This window comes from Elephantulus edwardii, unplaced genomic scaffold (genome assembly GCF_000299155.1).
Source record: "Elephantulus edwardii isolate Elephantulus edwardi_28Jun2011 unplaced genomic scaffold, EleEdw1.0 scaffold00090, whole genome shotgun sequence".
Lineage (NCBI taxonomy): Eukaryota > Metazoa > Chordata > Mammalia > Macroscelidea > Macroscelididae > Elephantulus > Elephantulus edwardii.
The window spans coordinates 9,043,289-9,061,521 of NW_006399840.1; positions in this window are offsets into that span (position 1 = coordinate 9,043,289).

Below are 18,233 nucleotides of genomic sequence, written 5' to 3' on the forward strand. Positions count from 1 at the left end.
CAAAATTGCACATTAAGACAACTTCCTACAAAGTATGTTCTCCAGAGTAGTAGTCTTTTAAGATCCTCCATGGGGGGGGGAACAACCCACAAAAATAGGGTGTTAAGCAGGGGGAAAGGAATTATAATATAGCAGTGTAAAAGTTGTTGCTGTGTGCTGTCGAGTCAGAACCAACCCAGAACTGACCCTCCAGCAGGTCTTCAGAGACAGTTAAAGGAAGTTAAAGGGAGGAGCTTGTCCATTCTTCTTCCTTGGAGCATCTGGTGGATTAGAACCACATGCCTTTGGGATTGCAGTGCAGCTTCTTACCACTAGAGTTCCCCTAAAGTAAAAGTAGTTGGCAGGTAATTGAAAGGTCCGTGCTCAAATCCATTAGCCACTCTCAAGGAAAATGATGTGGTAGTCTGCTTCTGTAAAGATTACAGTTTTGGAAACCTATGGAGAAGTTCCACTCAGTTCCAAAGAGTTTCTATGTGTAAGAATTAACTCAATAAGGGGAGAAAAAAAGTAAAAATCACCCTATTGCGCATGCAAGGAACTCTGGTGGTGTAGTGTTTTATGTGTTGGGCTGCTAACCAAAGGTTCAAACCCACCAGGTGCTCCAAGGGATAAAGGTGATTAGTCTCTTCCCATAAAGATCTTATGGGGAGAGTAGGAGCAGAGGGGTGAGGATGGACAGGGGGAAATCATAGGCTCACACAATTTGATGGACAGAGGGAGGAGTGGGTAGAAGAAATGGGAAAGAGCTGGCAGGGATCTGGAAAGATGGGCAATGGTAAGCATAGTTCATTGCTGATTAATTTTATAAAACAAAATGTGAATGGTGGTTAGTGTGAAATACAATATATATATAAACTTTGTAATCAAAGTAGTATAAAATGAAAATTTTTAAAAATGAAAAATTTCTTTACCAATTAAAGAAAAAGATAGATGCAAATCAAAACCACAATGAGATGCCATCTTACTCCAGTAGCAGTGGCAAAGTTTATCAGGATAGCAAGAATACATGTTGGAGAGGGTGCAGAGAGATAGGAACTTTCATATAGTTAGTGGGATTTTTCCTCAAAAAGCCAAACATAGAAACTCCTTAGGACCTAGCTATTCCATTGTATGAAATATACCCCAAGAAAATTAAGACTGAGACACAATTGGAGATTTGTACACCAGTGTTCATAGCAGCATTATTCTCCATTGCAAGAACACGGAAAGAGCCCAGATGTCCAACCACAATCAAATGTATTGAGAAATTCTCAAAGTGGAATACTATGCAGCACTCAGGAACAATGATTTAGAAAATTACTATAACTTGAGAGGAACCAGAGAGCATTATGCTGAGTGAACTAACTCAGCCCCATAAGGACAAATACTGTATGAGACCATTATTGTAGAAATAAAAAGATAACTAGTAAAACATGTATGAAGATCCAAGGTGTGGAAGGTAGGAGAAGAGGGGGAGGATGGGTGGGAAGAAATCAGAGGGTCACACAATTTTATGGTGGAAGGTGGGGTGGGTAAAGGAAATAGGAAGGACTGAGTGGGGAGCTGGAAAGACAGGCAATGGTTGGCATAGTTCTATGTTGATTAATTTTATAAAATATAATGAATGGGAATGATTGTTCAGTGAAATACAATGTGAATGAAGGATAGTATGAAACACAATGTATACAAACTTTTTAAGCAAACCAATATAAAATTAAAATGTTACAATAAAAATAATCCTTTTTATTAATTTTATTGAAAATTTACAGACTTTGGATTTCAATTCATTCATTGTTGCACTTTTCTCCCTGCCCACCCCTCCCCACTAAATTCACTCTTGTTTTTGAAAAGTAAAAGAAAAATTCTTCTGTTGTTATACAATCCCTACCCACCCAAGTCCACTCCACTATGTAGAAAAAAAAAATCTTATGGATAGTGTAAAGCTATATTTTTCAACTACGGATTCTTCGTCATTTATAGATTTGGCATTTCAATCACCAGTTATTATCAATGCATCCTGATTGCATGTTTGATCCATTTCAGATTACAGAAATTGGGGGGGAATCTTCCATTTCATCTTTGTCACTAATTGGTTGGCACATACATTTCAATAGCAGTCATATTAGCAGGTTTTTCCTTGTATGCGTATGAATATTATACTATCACTGACAGTGTTTTACTTCAGAATACATCTTCAAAAGTTCTTTCCACAATAAATTCGACATTTTTATTTCAATTTGTTATTCCCTAAATAGTAGATGATATGATTGACTAATTAAAAATACAAGTATAATCCATTTCCTCTCACAAATGCCTATGATCTTGATCATTTTGCATTCCATTTTTGAGAACTTCTAGATTTCATGCATTCTGACTTTGTGCATTGCACATCCCAGTTACTAAAAGATGTTTGCAACTATTTCTTCACATTGTCAGTAGCGTCATATCATCAAATGAAATAATGAGGCTTTGCTCCATGCACATCATTTTGGTTGACTCTCCTTTCAAGAGGTGGCTCTTCCTCTGTAGTGCTTTAACTGTCTTCTATCCTGAGTGGCTCCTCGTTTGATAATAATAAGGCAAAGTTCCACCACTATTCATAAGGTTTTCAATGGCACCTTTTAAAAGAATTCCATTTCCAGGTTGTCCTTCCTAGCTTGTCTTCATCTGGAAGCCCTACCGAAACCTGTGCACTATGGACAATCATGCGGGGTTTCGAATACCAGTGACCTAGCTTCTAACATCAGAGCAACATGCAAACCACCACGGTGTGACATACTGACAGGCAAGTAGGAGTATTTGTGCTGCTTCTTCTTGTTGTTATTGTGTGCCGTAGAGTTAGAACTAACCCATAGCTGACCCTCTGGTGGGTTTTCAGAGTCAGTATTCGCACAGGAGGAGATTGCCCCTCCTTCTCCCGCACTAAAAAATTAATGACATTTCATCAATAACAGTATGAGAGGGGCTATTATCATCTTCATTTTACCCCAGGAAATAGAGAAACAGATAATTTCAATGATTGGCCTGAAGTTATACAGCTGGGATTCACATTAAAAAATAACAAATTCTCACCATGAAAATTTCTACTTACTCCCTACTGACCTATCTGTGTGATTGCTCATAGGATGCGCCTATGGGTTTCTTAGGCTGCTCACCCACTGTTCATCTCCTACCCTGTTAACTCCTTATCAACACCATTGTCTCAGTATTCATTCCACCAGCATCCTCCAAACTCTCCAAGCACTTTCCTTCTGCCTCTTTCCAATTCAAATTTTCCCATTGAGCAAGGCTAAGTTCAAATCCTACTTCTTCTTCAAAGGCATTCATTACTATTCTTGGCTATATCGATCATTCTTGCTCTCTGTTACACAATGTTCTGTACTTACTTAAGACATCACTGTTCTCTAATTGTTTCTGAGGTTTATTTTTAATCCGTTCTTCACTTCTGATTCTTTTCTGATGGGATTATACCCTTCTTCCCCCACCCCTCCCCATGTGTATTCCAGTTTGGCTGCTATAGTGCCAAGTACAAAACTGGCTCTCCGTCAATAATTTCAAAGGCATTAATTGATGCAAAACTGACTTTAGGAGAACTCTCGTGCCACTTTTGAATCTGATAAAAACCGGAAAGTTTTATGTAGGAAAAGCTGTAATCTTGTAGTTGAAGAAATTGAAAGTTTTATGCTCCATGCTTTAGTTTTTAGAAAACAATCAAGTAAGACCATTACTTAACTTGAGAATCACACTGTAACAAAGCAGAGTTTGATGAGTTAGTTGTAGTATTGAGAACATTAAACTCATCCTCTATGACTTACAAGCTTTGTCAGCATTTGGAAGTTATTTTATCTGTTAAAAGAGGTATGGGGACTAGTAGACAGACATCTTGTGATCTGAACTTAGGTCTGTGACTGGTCAGCTTCCTATGGCTTCTGGCAAAGTATTTAACCAATCTTGGACTCAGTTTCTTACTCGCACAAGGAAAAAAAATGAAGCAGCCTCAAAGTGCCAAGGTCTTTAAAATGGGAATGGGAGAGAAATATAAAAAGGGATCATCTAGAGAAAGACTAAGTTGTCTTTTTTGTTTGTTTGTTTAAGAACACTAAAAAGATTCTGAGGAGCTCAGGTTAAGTGAGCAAAGTTGAGGTCTTTTCTAATTCCTAAAATTGCTTGTTGTTGTTGCTGTTAAGCGCCATCAAGTTGTAGATGCCTCTTAGTGACCTTATGAACAAAAGACCTGAACACTTGTATAACTTTCATTGTTTCTTCAAGTTCATAGAGTTTCCTGAGGCAGGCTGTTTCAGAAGTGGATGCCACTCCTGCTTCCAAGCTTGTTTGAATTGTGACGCTCCACCAAACACTGTCCACCGTGGGTAACCATTATTGCATTTGACACATCAGTGTCACAGTGTTTAGCGTCACAGTAACCATGAGTTACCTCTGTACCTCTGACAGATCAGTGTTATATCACTCAGAAAAAGACTGTTTAGGATAACTTTTTCTAAGAAATCCATCAAACGATGTTCAAATTTATGTTGTCCCTTTCACTCAATATTTTGTCTATAAAGTCTTTCCCTATTGCAACATGAAGCTTGGATTTTTTTCCTTTCATTCCTTTAGCTTTAGAAATTCTAGTATAAAAAAAAAAGAAATTCTCAGTATGTTCTTCCCTTTCAGTTTTCTAACATCAGCTTAGAATAAAATAATATCACTTTTATGAGATTACTATACCATCAGCCTATTATATCAGACAAAATATCATTCTTTCTACTACCTTCAATCTACACTTTCTAACATGATAAAATTATTTCATCAGGTATTAATGGATCCTGTTTCTTTTGCATAAATACCTTATGTGTGTTTTGTTTGTAGCATGAATCAAATGATGAAGCTAGCTGATGAGTCAAGGAGTCTAGCATAGAGCTGGGGACCCGAACAGGAATAGAACCATTTACACAGTCTCTGATTGTGACTAACATTGAGCCAGACTCTATGTTTCCTGCTTTATTTGTCATTATTTATCAGATAATTATAATCCCACTACCTTCTCACTAGGTTTTTGTTAAGAAAAAATAGTACATGTCAAAAGCATTCTACCAATACAACATAATATTTATTATCAACTTGTCCTACATAAAAGAGAATGTTTCATTTTACACTAGAATCATTTCTGAAAAACATATAAAGTTAGTAAAGACATTGCAGCTATGAATTCAAGTTGCTTGGCTGAGAATCTAAGTTGATTTCTACTATACCTTGAGGGTATAGTATTTTGTAAAGCTGTATTGCTAATTTGGGGTAGAATTCCGATTGGAAGGCAGACCAATTTCCTGTTCATAGTACATATAACACAAAACATGGTACAAACTATGGGAAAATATTACCACTAATTAAATCCCAACTAGGACCTAATTAATGGAAACAATCATTTTAAAATAGAAATCTATCGTATGCTAATGATAAAAAAGAAGGGAAATTATTTTACATAAGGCACAGATCTTTAACCCAGATTTCACAACAGCTCCAGGGATCCATGAGTGTTTAAGAAAGTTATAGATGTGTGTGCATGGTTCCAAGAAGAAGATACATAACTTTCACCACATTTTAGAAGGGTTCGTGACTCTAGAAAGATTAAGAACCATTGGTGTAGAAATAGTTTAGTTTAAAACTGAACTCAAAGTGAGTAACACATTCATTTAAGCCAAATGTAATACTGCCTACAACAGAGATGGCATAGAATAATCATCAGTATTCAGAATGATGGCCTTGAGACACAATAAGAAATCCCCAATAATTGATGACATTTATTTTTAAGGCATTTTATTCGAATGATACAGGAAAATGTGCCAGCCTTTTAGCAAGATTTAAATATTGAATTCCCGCAACAAGAGGTCTCTGGTTTTATCAAAGCTGTTTGGACAGTCTTCTTTGTGGTAAGAAAAGTGGATTAACATGAGAAAGTAGTCACCAGTTCATGGGTTAGTGACTGCAGCTGTTGAGGTGGTGAAAAATGGAGGCCTGAAGCTGGATTATAGGAGTGGGATGAAGAAGACCAAATAGAAAGACATTTGGCTGGGCACTGGAATCAACAAGCTGAACGTCTAGCATGGGAAATTGAATGCATAGTTGTTATTAGGTGTCATCAAATCAAAGAAATGATTTGATGTCACATGGATCCTGGCTGAAAGCAGAGAGTACCACAGGAATATCTATTTCTGTTTCATTGACTACGCAAAGGCTTTTTAACTGCATGGAGCACAACAAATTGTAGCTAACTTTAAGAAGAATAGGAATCCCTGAACACTTGATTGTGCTCTTGAAAAACCTGTACCTGGATCACGAAGCAGTCATCAGAAGAGAGCAAGGAAACACAGTATGGTTCAAAACCAGGAAAGGAGTGCATCAGGGATGTGTCCTGTCTCCATAACTTTTCAATCTATATGAGAAACAGATCATTCGGGAGATTGGACTTTCTGAGGAAGAATGCCATATCAGAATACTGTATATGAATGATTGTATGAAACAATGTAAGAAAAAAAGAATGATGAGGAAGACTCATCAATAACCTGCGATATGCAGATGACACAACCTTGCTTGCCAAAACTGAAGAGAACCTGAAGTGTTTGCTACAAATGGTCAAGATCTTCAGTCTACAAAATGGATTGAAACAAAACATTAAGAAAGATTCTCATCGGTTGATACCATCGCTTGGTAGCATGACAGATGGAGAAGATTGAATTAACAACTTTAGCTTGTTTGGCTCCACAATCAACATTCTTGGCACCAGCAGTCAAGAAATCTAAAGAAGAATTGCATTAAAGACATCTACTATCATGGACCTCTCCAAAGTGTGAAAGAGTAATTCTGTCAGTCTATTTATTGACTAAGGTGCACCTGATCCAGGCCCTAGCCTTTGCAATTACTTGTTATGCATTAGAGAGCTGGTCAATGACTAAGGATTGGTGAAGAAGAATTGATGCCTTTGAGTTGTGATGCTGGAGAAGAGTATTGAACATTCCATGGACTGCCAAGAGAGCAAACAGGTCTGTCCTGGAAAAAGTGAAGACAAATTGCTCTTTGGTGGCAAGGATTTTGAGGTTCCATCGCACATACTTTGGACATGTTGCCTGGAGGGACTAGTCCTTGGAGAAGTCCATCATGCGTGGAAATGTTGAAGGGACAGTGCAGGAAAGGAAGATTCTGGAGGAGATAGACTGACATAGTGACTGGGGCAATGGGAGCAGGTGTGAGAGATAGTGAAATTGGATCAGGATAGGGGAGGGTTCAGACTACTGTGCAGAGTCACTATGAGTCACAGGCAACTTGGCAGCACATAACAACAACAACATTAGTTGTTACTTAACTAATTCAACTCCTAATGACCCTATATATGTCAGAATGAAATACTCAGTCCGTGTCCTTGGTACAGCCACTGTGTCAACCCATCCCGTTCACGGTCTTCCTCTTTTCAGTGGGGTCAAGTATGTGAGAGATGGTGAGGATGGCACAAGATAGGGAAGAGTTTGGATTCAATGTTTATAAGGTCACTGTGAGTCACAGTTGACTTGATGGCACACAACAACAACAACAATTTAACACTCAAACAGACTGTGTGTTGCCAAATACTTCTTTAAAGTTCTCAAGATCAAGGATGTCAGTTTAAAGATGAAGATGCACCAGACCCAAGGAAAATACCATGATATTTTCCAACCATTCACTTGCTTGTGAAAGTTGGACAATGAATAAGGAAGAACAAAGAAGAACTGTTGCCTTTGAATTGTGGTATTAGAGAAGAGTACTGACTGCCAAAACAACAAACCACTCTCTTCTGGAGGAAGTGCAACCCGGATGCTCCTTATAGGGATGGATGATGAAATTTCCTCTCACACACTTTGGGCAATGCTGTCAGGAAGCACTAGTCCTTGGAAGAACACATCATGCTAGGATAAGAAGAGGGTCAGCCAAAGAAAGGACCCTCAATGAGATAGTGAGGTGACTGCAACAACGGGTTTGACCATGGCAGAGACTGTGACGATGGCACAGGACAGGGCAAGGTGTTCATAGAGTCTCCATGAGTCTTAGTTGACTCAACAGCGCCTAACGACCACAACTAATTAGAAAGACCCAAATCCACTGTCACTGAGTCCATTCTGACTCAAAACATGTCCTGGGCTTTCTGAGGTTGTAAATGTTTACAAGAGGAGACTACTTATCTTCTCTCCATTGAACAGCTGGTGTATTTGAACTGCCTAATCTCCTCCTGTGTGATTACTGCCTCTGAAAACCCATTGGAGGGTCAGTAATGGATCGGTTCTGACTCAATGGTACAAACAACAGCAACAATCTTTTGGTTAGTAGTTGAACATGTAACACATTTTCCAAGAAACCTCATATTTGTTGTTGTTAGGTGCTGTCAAGTTGACCACAAACCACAGCTACCCTATGAACAACAGATCAGAATCTTGTCTTTTCCTATAACATTGTCGCAATCTCTGTCATGTTCAAATCTATTGTAGTCACTGTCTAAATCCATCACATTGAGGGTCTCCTCTCTTTCTCTGATCTTATAATGTTCCCAGTGTAATGCCTTTTTTCCAAGGACCAGCCGCTCCTCATAGCCTGCCCCAAGTATGTATGTGAGACAAACTTTCACCATCCTTTCCTCTCAGAAGCACTCTGGTTGCACTTTCTTCCAGATAGATTTGTCTGTTTGCTTAGCAGCCCATGGAATATTCGATACTCTTCTCCAAAACCACAATTCAAAACCAAACCCACTGCCAGCAAGTTGATGCAGATTCAGAGGAAGTCTGTAGGGAAGAGGAGAATTGTCCCATGGGGTTTTCAAGGAGGGCATTTAGCCACTGAACTTCAGTTAACAACTGAGCCCTTAACCACTATGCCATGAAGATTCCTTAAGATGGTCAATAGACACAAAGGTTATGTTAAGAAAATAATTAATTTGGTTTGGAATGCATTGAGTTTTAAAGGCCTGTACAGTAGAATCCACTGGGCTTTGAAAACATTTAGAAGAGTTTTGTGGCTGGAGATATTTATTAGGAATCATCAGTGAATTTCCAATGGCATAGACTGGTAATAAAGGTGGGGGAAATATGAAAGTAAAGATTAAAGAGAGTTTAAAATAAAATTGAATTTACTTGACTAGAGTATCATTTGTAAGGCATGAAATTCTCTAATGCCTAAGGGGGATAAAGCAGTGTTGGTGATTTTAAGTATTTATAGACACCACTATTTGTACAGTAAGTTTCTGAATATAACTAAGTTTACAAATTTTATGTTTCATTTGGGATTCTCTAAAGTCTGTGTCTCTTTTGTTTTAAATTGAAATGGTATATTTAGTGCCTGGTTCAGATGGAAGAGTATTCCTTGGCAACCAGGTTCCACTGGAAAAAATAATCAAGATGTCACTTGATGCCACAAGTTACCAGCTATGTTCCCAGCTCTGTGGTCCTGCCAGTTGCTGAACCAGCAGAGGAAACTCAGTGTAATGGAAAGAACACTAAACTTGGAGTCAGCACACTTGTGAGTCTCATTTCTGCCTCTTACTGCTTTTACGACCCTAAGCAAGTCATTCAACTTCTCAGAACTGGTATTTCCTGTTAAACAGTCGGCTCATCCTCCTTCTGCCATCCTCAGGTAATGCTTCTTAAAGTGTTAGTGTCCCAGTGAGGTCTGAATGACACTTCAAGAGACACCTCCTTGATGAACCCCTTTAGGATGGCACCCCCCACTGTGTTCCTCTCAATGGCCCAGCGTGTCCCATCATGCCTTTCTACTCCCATCAACACACTTCTGTAACTGTACACACCATACTTTATTTCAATTACTGCTAATATGGCTGACTTTTCTTCTAAGCTATAAATGTTCCTAGTGCGGCATCATTTCCCCTTTTTAACCTTAATGCTCAGTATACAGTAGGTGCTGCCCAAGTGCCCAATGAATAAAATGATTGTCACAGGAGAGAAACTGCCTGCAGGTGTTCCTCTTCCAGGAAGGTCTGGTGGCATTGAGGTTAAATGCTCATTGTCATCTGAACCGTTGATGTTACCAATCCTCCATTTACTCCAAGGGGCGGAAAAGGTGTGTACTCTGCTTCTATAAAACTATACAGCCACAGAAACCTGAAGAATTTATGCTGCTATCCCAAAGGCTGTGCCTCTCCAGTGGTTCAAATCTACCAGTACTCTGAGAAAGAAAGATGGCCAATCACCCCCTGTGTGATTTACAACCCTGGACACCCAATGAAGGACCAATTGCAAGCTGGTTCTGACTGGATGCCAAACAGCTGATGTGTGTGGATCAAATAAATGACAACAAGTCTTGATTCTTATTCCTACAAATGTCCTCTGCTAAGCTAAGAAGTGGAAAAAGCAGGAACAACCTCACTCAAGTATAGGTCATAGCCTTGAATGATATATTTCTTTAGCTTAGGAAGGGTCTCACTCTATGAAATTCCTACATTTAACACACTCCGTTGAGAATCAAAAGGCTGGAGGCTCAAGCACATCCAGTAGCACATTGGAAGAAAGGCATACTGATCTACTTCTGAAAAATCAGCCACTAAAGCCATATATTGTTGTAATGCAGGATTGAGTCAGAGCCGATTCATAGTTGACTCTCTGGTGGGCTTTCAGAGGCAGTAAATTGCACGCACCGAGACTGCCCATCTACTGATAGATTAAAACCACTTGCCTTGGGGAAGGCAGTGCAACTCCTTATCACTAAGCCACAAGAGCTCCCTGAAGCCATTGAAGCAGCACTGTATTTTGACATATGAGGCATTGCCATCAGTTGGGACTGACTCAATGGCAACTGCTTTGCTTTGTTAGCATATAATAGGAGGAAAAAAGAGCCTCAGAAGGAAGGCACTGTGGAAATTTGGGATGAGTCAATCCTTGAAAAACTCCTGTGAATCACAATCATACTTTCTGAGGCTGGCACCGCTTGACTGGGCTTCATTCTTATTGGACACCTATAGGCCTGGATCTGTCATACGCCTGAGCTATCTCGAGTGCCTCTTTCCATAAGAGACACACTCTTACCTGCAGTAGTTCACTTTTCAGTCCAGACGACCAGATGAGCTGTGGTCACTGCAAACAGACTTGAGCCTGATTGGCTCTCCTCCATACAAGTCGTTTATAGATAACAATGCTGCTTCCATATCCAGCCAAGAAATAGCAGTCAAACTATGGAAGGCCAAACCTAGACATTATTTCTACAGTAAATATCTTTGCTGGGGTCTGCTTGCCTGAAGTGATTATGTCCTTCTGGGTCTCTGATGAGTGAGCTGTCAAGCAGACCAATCTGTCTGCTGGGGACTTTGAGAAAATGTTATCTGGGGCTGAACTGGAGCTTGCCACATTCACAGCTCACCCTGACATTTAATGGAGATGTTCATGTACTTAGCACCGTGTTCCAGTCCCTGGCTGAAGTGAGTATGATGATTAATTTCCTCCTTGTAGGGTGGAGTTCACAGAACCCAAGTACACATCCAGCCTGGGGATTCAATGCTCTGGAAACACTTAGAGACCCCACACACTTGTCCACAGGGGACCCCAGGTCTTCCTGTTCAGATGCTGAAACTGACTCATGCTGTTTACCTTAATATGACTGGACGTAGCTAACTCCCTTTCCATAAACTCCAAGGGGAGTCCGAAGTTTGCTATCACGTTCCAGGTAGCTCTGGCCTCCACCTTGGCTTGGCGCATACATAACCTCTGGTGAGAACAATTTAAATGCACCATTAATCCCTCGCTGGTCACGAGTAGTTGTCCCCTCTGGGGTTTTAGTGGCCGCGCAACTGGCATCCACTTTCTCATGATTTAGCAATGGAGCCAGCAAGATTTGGCTCGGAGTCTCCCTCCCTCCCCACAGTTACAGCCCTGATTCAATTTGTTGTTTTATTTCAGAGAACTTTTTTCAGCTTCACCTTGATGGGTGCCCGGGCCTGGACACAGTATCATTTTCACCTCCCTGAGAGTGGGGTGCACAGAAAGAACAGCCTGGGCCTTCAGCTCGCCAGTGTCCCTAAAGCACACACAGCCTCCTGCTGTCTCGCAGATTCCCACTCATGTGGACCTTGTCAAAGGACCAAGCAGAACTGACCCACAGCGTCTGCAAGGCTGTCCATGTGTGCAGAAGCAGACTGCCACATCTTCCTCCCACATATCTTCCTCAAGAACTTGGGAAATTGTTGACTGTCAGTGATTATGAAGAACTGCACCAAAATCTGTTAGGTCTTCCACAAGGAAGGCACCGAATAGCCTTACTATGGAGACCGGTGTCACAGTGGTTAAGCACTTGTTTACTAACATAAAGGTCATCAATTCAAACCCAGCAGCTGCCTGGCTAGAGACAAGACCGGGAGATCTGCTTCTGCAAAGTCACAGCCTAGGAAAGCGCATGCTTGGTTCTGCTCGGTTCTATCAGACCTCGATGTGCCAAAATCGACCCGCCAGCAACAATTGTTCGGGGTTCATTTTACATGTTCACTTGTTAAAGGAATAAAACCCATGTGTTCCAACTCAATTTAAGCCCAAAATGGAAATGTTATATAATGCTAACACCACCTTCATATAGCATGGATACGCAAATGATTGACACCAGGCTTTTCTAGAAGGTGAGAGAGAGAGGAACATGAAGACCACGTGGAGGCATCATGAACTTGCAGGGGTGCAGACAGCACCCCAGTGTGAGGCAGTGGCACGGAGCCCAGAACCAAACACCTTGTTTTCAAATTCCTGAGAAATAGTCCTTACACGTTATCAAACTTCCTTCCAACCAAGTGGCCTCACTCTGTTGCTGTTATCGTGCACCGTCGGGTCAGAATTGACCCAGAGCTGACTCTCCAGGGCGGGTTTTCCGAAGCAGTTTGAATCACCAGGAGGAGAATGCTCATCTTTATCCTGCAGAGCAGATGGTGGATTTGAACCGTGTGCCTTTGGCCTTTACCACTAGGCCACCAGATCTCCCAAGCTTTTTCTCTCATATTAAAAATGATAGTTTATACTATTTCGCTATGAAGTTTATAGGGAGGAGGAAATTAAGTAATACGACCAAGTTACATTTGTAAACTATTAACTACTTTCAAGTCAAACTCATCATCATATCAGTTGTGTAAGAGCAGAACTCTGCTCCATAGGGTTTTCAGTGACCAGATTTCCAGAAGTAGATATCCAGGCGTTTCTTGCAAGGCACCCCCCTGGGTGGATTTAAACCTTTCCAGTAGGAACCAAGCACATGAACCATATTCATAATTCAGGAACGTCGCTCAAAAAAGGTGGCAAAAGGGAACTCTAGTTACCTAGTGGCAAGAAGCTGCACTGTAATTTCAAAGGTGTGAGGTTTGAACCCATCAGATGCTGTGCCGAAGGAGGGGGAATCTCCCCCTATGCCAGTTGGATCTGATGTGATGGTACACAACAAGGGGGGGGGAGGCATAAAATGAAGTTTATCTTTTGCTTTTCAAAGAGAGGAGCAAACTGGGTGGGGGGAAGGAGGGGTAGAGAAAAAAGTGCAACAATGAATGAATGGAAATTCCAAATCTCTGTAAATGTTCAATGAAGTTAATAAAGTGGATTTTTTTTAAGTAGAAAATATAAATATGCATTTCCCTCACTCCTTTCCTCTTTCTTTCCTTTCTTCCTTCCTAGAAGAAAAGGAAATCAAGTTCATTCGTGTGTGACCTTGATCACCCAATAAGCTTTTCTCTTGGCCAGGTTGCAAAAATAATAGGAACACTGCAATTAGCTTACATAGGTACTTTCCCAGATCCTATTGCATGGCAGAAGCATTTGGAAAGCATTGCAAATTTTGATGTTCAGATCACACTCATGACAGTTAAAGTTCAATTCTAGAGTTGGAAGTCAAGCAACATTGTGTACTTATTTCTTTTTCAAGATATGGCAAGAAGCTGTGCTACAATCCCAAAGGCATATGGTTTGAATCCACCAGCTGCTCTGAGGGTGAGGGATGGGCAATCTCTTCCCATGTGATTATCTACTTCGGAAAATCCACTGGAGGGTTAGCTATGGGTCAGTCTGACTTGTCGGTACACAACAGCAACAACAACAGATGATTCTAGTGTGTGACACTGTTAGGGAATCACTGGCTATGGTGGGGAAATGGGCCTTGGGCCACTTCGTTGATTATAGAGTTTGGTGCTAATTTGGCTCAAGTTTCTGACTTTTCTCCAGAACCAGACAGTTCTCTACTCTTGTATGAACCATAATCCTTAGTCCTTCTCCTATACCTCTTCCATGGCAACAGCTTCATAAATGGATTCTATAAAGGAGTACTAGTGAGATGACTTACTGTAAACACCAGAAGAGCTGCATTTGTTGATGTTGTTGTGTTATGTGCCACCGAGTCAGTTGCGACTCATAGCGACCCTATGGACAAGAGCTCTAAATGCCGTTCTATTCTGTACCAACCTCATCGTCTCAAATGCACTTATTGCCACCACTCCAGGCACAGAATCGATCCATCTCATCGAGGGTCTTCCTCTCCTGTGCCATCCCTCCACTCTCCCAAAGATGATTTCCCTCTCCAAGGTCCAGTCCCTCCCCGCAACATGCCCAAAGTATGTCAGACGAAGCTTCAGAATCCTTGACTCCAAGAAGCATTCAGGCTTCACCCTCTCCACGACAAACCTGTTTGTTCTCCTAGCAGTCCATGTTATATTCAACACTCTTCTCCAGCACCACAGCTCAAAGGCATCAATTCTCTTTCTATCATCCCTATTCACTGTCCAACTCTCTGATGCATAGCACATAATTGCAAAGACAATAGCCCGGATCAGGCACACCTTAGTCTCCAACCTGACATCGTTGCTCTTCAGTACTCTTGGGAGGTCCCTCACAGCTGACTTTCCCTTTGCAATTTTTCTCCTGATTTCCTGGCTGCTGTTACCAAGAGTGTTGACTGTAGAGCCAAGTAAACTAAAGCTGTTAACTATCTCAATCTCTTCACCATCCATACTGATACTGCCAATAGGCCCAGTGGTGAGAATTTACAGTATTTGATATTTCACAAAGTGCTTCAGTGCCTAATTTTATTTAGTCTTCACAGTGATCCTAAACATTGGCATTACTGTTAAACACAAGTTACTGATGAAAAGCTTGAAAATAAGGAGAGTTCAACGTGCTCAGAAACAAAGGGGCAAAATCAGGCTTCACAGGTGGGACCCAGATTCTTGAATCAGTGTCCTGAGTCTCTTGACCACACTGCCCAAGTTATAGACTGCTATTCTATAGCATCATACTGAAGGTTGGTTCAGAACTATTCCCTCTAGCTTGTCCGGTGGGCGGAAGGGGAGGAGAAGGAGGAGAGAAGAGGGAAGAGGGAAGGAGCTAAAGAGGAAAGCAGGGAAGAATATATTTGCCAAAAATATTTGAGGGGAAAAAGTTTCTTTCTAGTAAGTCATCTAAAATTATTTTATATGCTAATACACACTATAAATTCTAAAACATAACACAGATATCCTCAGGGTTATGAAAGTCTGACTTACAGATAACTCACATTTGCCTATTAACGCTATGCAAATTTGCCCTCCCTTTGAAAGGAGTGAACTAACTCCCAGTCACAACAAATTCTTCATCACAATCACATTCACTCGCTGCCCAAGCAGCTTTGAAATCATTAAACAGCGTGCAGCTTTTTCTTTCTTTCACTGAAGTAAGGCTAAATGAGGACATATGCTCTTGTTTCAATTTACCTACAAATAACCCAGGGATTACCTGGATTTCTAAACTTGGGCAGTGAAACGCTTTTTAACTTGGAGTATCATTATGAGTCAGAATGGACACAAAAGCAGTGGGCCTAGTATACATTGTTGTTGTTAGGTGCCATCAAGTCATGTACGACTCATAGCAAGGCTATGAACAAAAGATTTGAGCCCTCTTCTATCCTGTGTCATCCTCACACTTCCTGACACACAAGAGGCCATTACTGCAGTCATCATGTCATTCCACCTGGTTGAGGGTCTTCTTTTCCTTCGCCAACCCTCCACCCTTTCCAGCACCATGTCCTTCTCCAAGCAATAGCCTCTCCTAGCAACATGTCCAAAGTATGTGAAGTGAAGCCTCATCATTCTTGCCTCCAAAGAGCGCTCTGGCTGCACCCTCTCCAAGACATATCTATTCATTTTCTTGGACGTTCACGGAATGTTCAGTGCTCTTCTCCAACTCCAAATCTCAAAGGTGTCAATTCCTTTCCTGTCATTCTTATTCATTGTCCAGCTCTCAGACGTATAGTAGGGGTTTGGACAGACCATGGCCTGAATCAGATACACCTTAGTGCTCAAACTGACATCACTACTCCTCAGTTATTGAGAAGTAGTATACTTTACAGTGTAATTTTTTATTTGTTGTCTATCTCCCCTCTGGGCCTTTATGTTCTTTGAGAGCAGGACATTTCTGTCTTTTTTTTTTCCTTTTTTTCCCCTACAATGATCATCCCAACATCTAAAAGAGTACTAGGCACAGAGCAAGTGTTTAATACATATGTATGCAAGGAATGAATGGCTGGCCAAAGAGAAACATGTTATGAAAGAAATGCAAATGAAGGCATGTTTTTCACAGTTAGATAACCTTTAACGATATCAAGAAAATTTTCAAATAGTAGCTATCTCTTAAAATGACCTGATGAAACACATATTATCATTATCATATAGAAAAATGAGAAGTAAGGAAGTAAGATCTACAAAACTTGGTAAAATTGTTAAACTAAAACGGGATCTTTTTCATTTTCTCTGTTAATTATTGGGGCATAAGCTAGTTGTCCCTATTAGCTATATATAACCTTATATATCACATATGAATATATGATAGCTGTTTCCAACAGCATCCACAAAATCTGTTATAAATATGGGTACCATAGATTCCATCACTCATCAGTTGGTCATAAGGAAGTGTCATGTATATTGCTGTAATGTTAGAAGTTATGTCATCAGTATTTCAAATAACAGCAGGTTCACTCACAATGAATGAGTTTCAATGGAGTTTCAGACTATGACAGTTTAAAAAGGTTTAATGATCTACTTCCAAAAATACACCAAAGAAAACATAATGGGTCAAAACAGAATTTATTATCCATATAGAATTGGACAATAAGTCCCTAGGCTGGAAAAGCACTACACCGTAGCTACAGCCATGAACTAAAAAGACCAATAATCATGAAACAGCACAGGACTGGGAAACATTTCATTCTGTTTATATAGAATGTCACCATGAGGAAGAGCTGACTTGCTGGCAACTAACAACAATAAGACAAGAACTACACTAAATGTTTAGTTTGCATCTGGTCAGCAAACCATTTTCCATCCATCAAAACCAGATCCTAAGCTGAATTATAATAAACCAGAATATTTCTAACATAACAAGGTTGCTCATCGGGTGATTTCAGATTATGCGTAAGGAAAATTGTATTCTGGGAAATGTTCTATAGATTTGCAATGTGTGTCAGGCTAATGGATGTTGGACTATCCTCCACCACCTTACAACGGTTTCACTGTGTAATGACAATGCTTCGCATCATTGTAGGTATTTGCATTGCAAAGGTCAAAGTGTTACAGATAATGCAAATAAAAATAGTGATGACTGTGGTTCATCAAGCCCTCACAACTGATCAATTCCTCTCCAAAAACAGAAGGTATCAAAGCAGCAGAGTAACTATGTAGAGATACGCTGTTCTCAATGTTTTCCATTTTATCCAGGAAAAACTACATTCTGAACAGAAGCTCTTTTAGTAATACCACTTTAGAAATTGGTATTTATTAAAGATACCAGAAACTACACATTCAAACGAGCCTGTCCCTTCAAGATAGTCACTTTGGGAGGCTATGTAATTGCCTCAGCAATCCTATGATTGTTCAAAACATTCTGGGAATTCCACTTTTAAAATTACCTTCATAACTGGTTTAGGATTCGCATAAGAAAACCAGTATCATTCTTTTATCGCTGTACTTTATGTAACGAAAATGTTGCTGTGAGGCATTGTTGAGTCAATTCTAATGCAAAGTGAATGGAGGTGATAGAGTCTGACTGCCCACAGGTTTTCTAGGCTGTAATCTTCATAGAAACAAAACACCAGGTCTTTGTCTCTCCAACGTGCTGAGTGGATTGAAACTGCTGACCTTTCATAAAGCAGCCCACTGTGTCACCATTGCACCCATGGGGCTCCTTTTAGCAAAGAAGCTACCTTCCAATTCCACATCTGTTCATGGCATTAATTATTGGTGT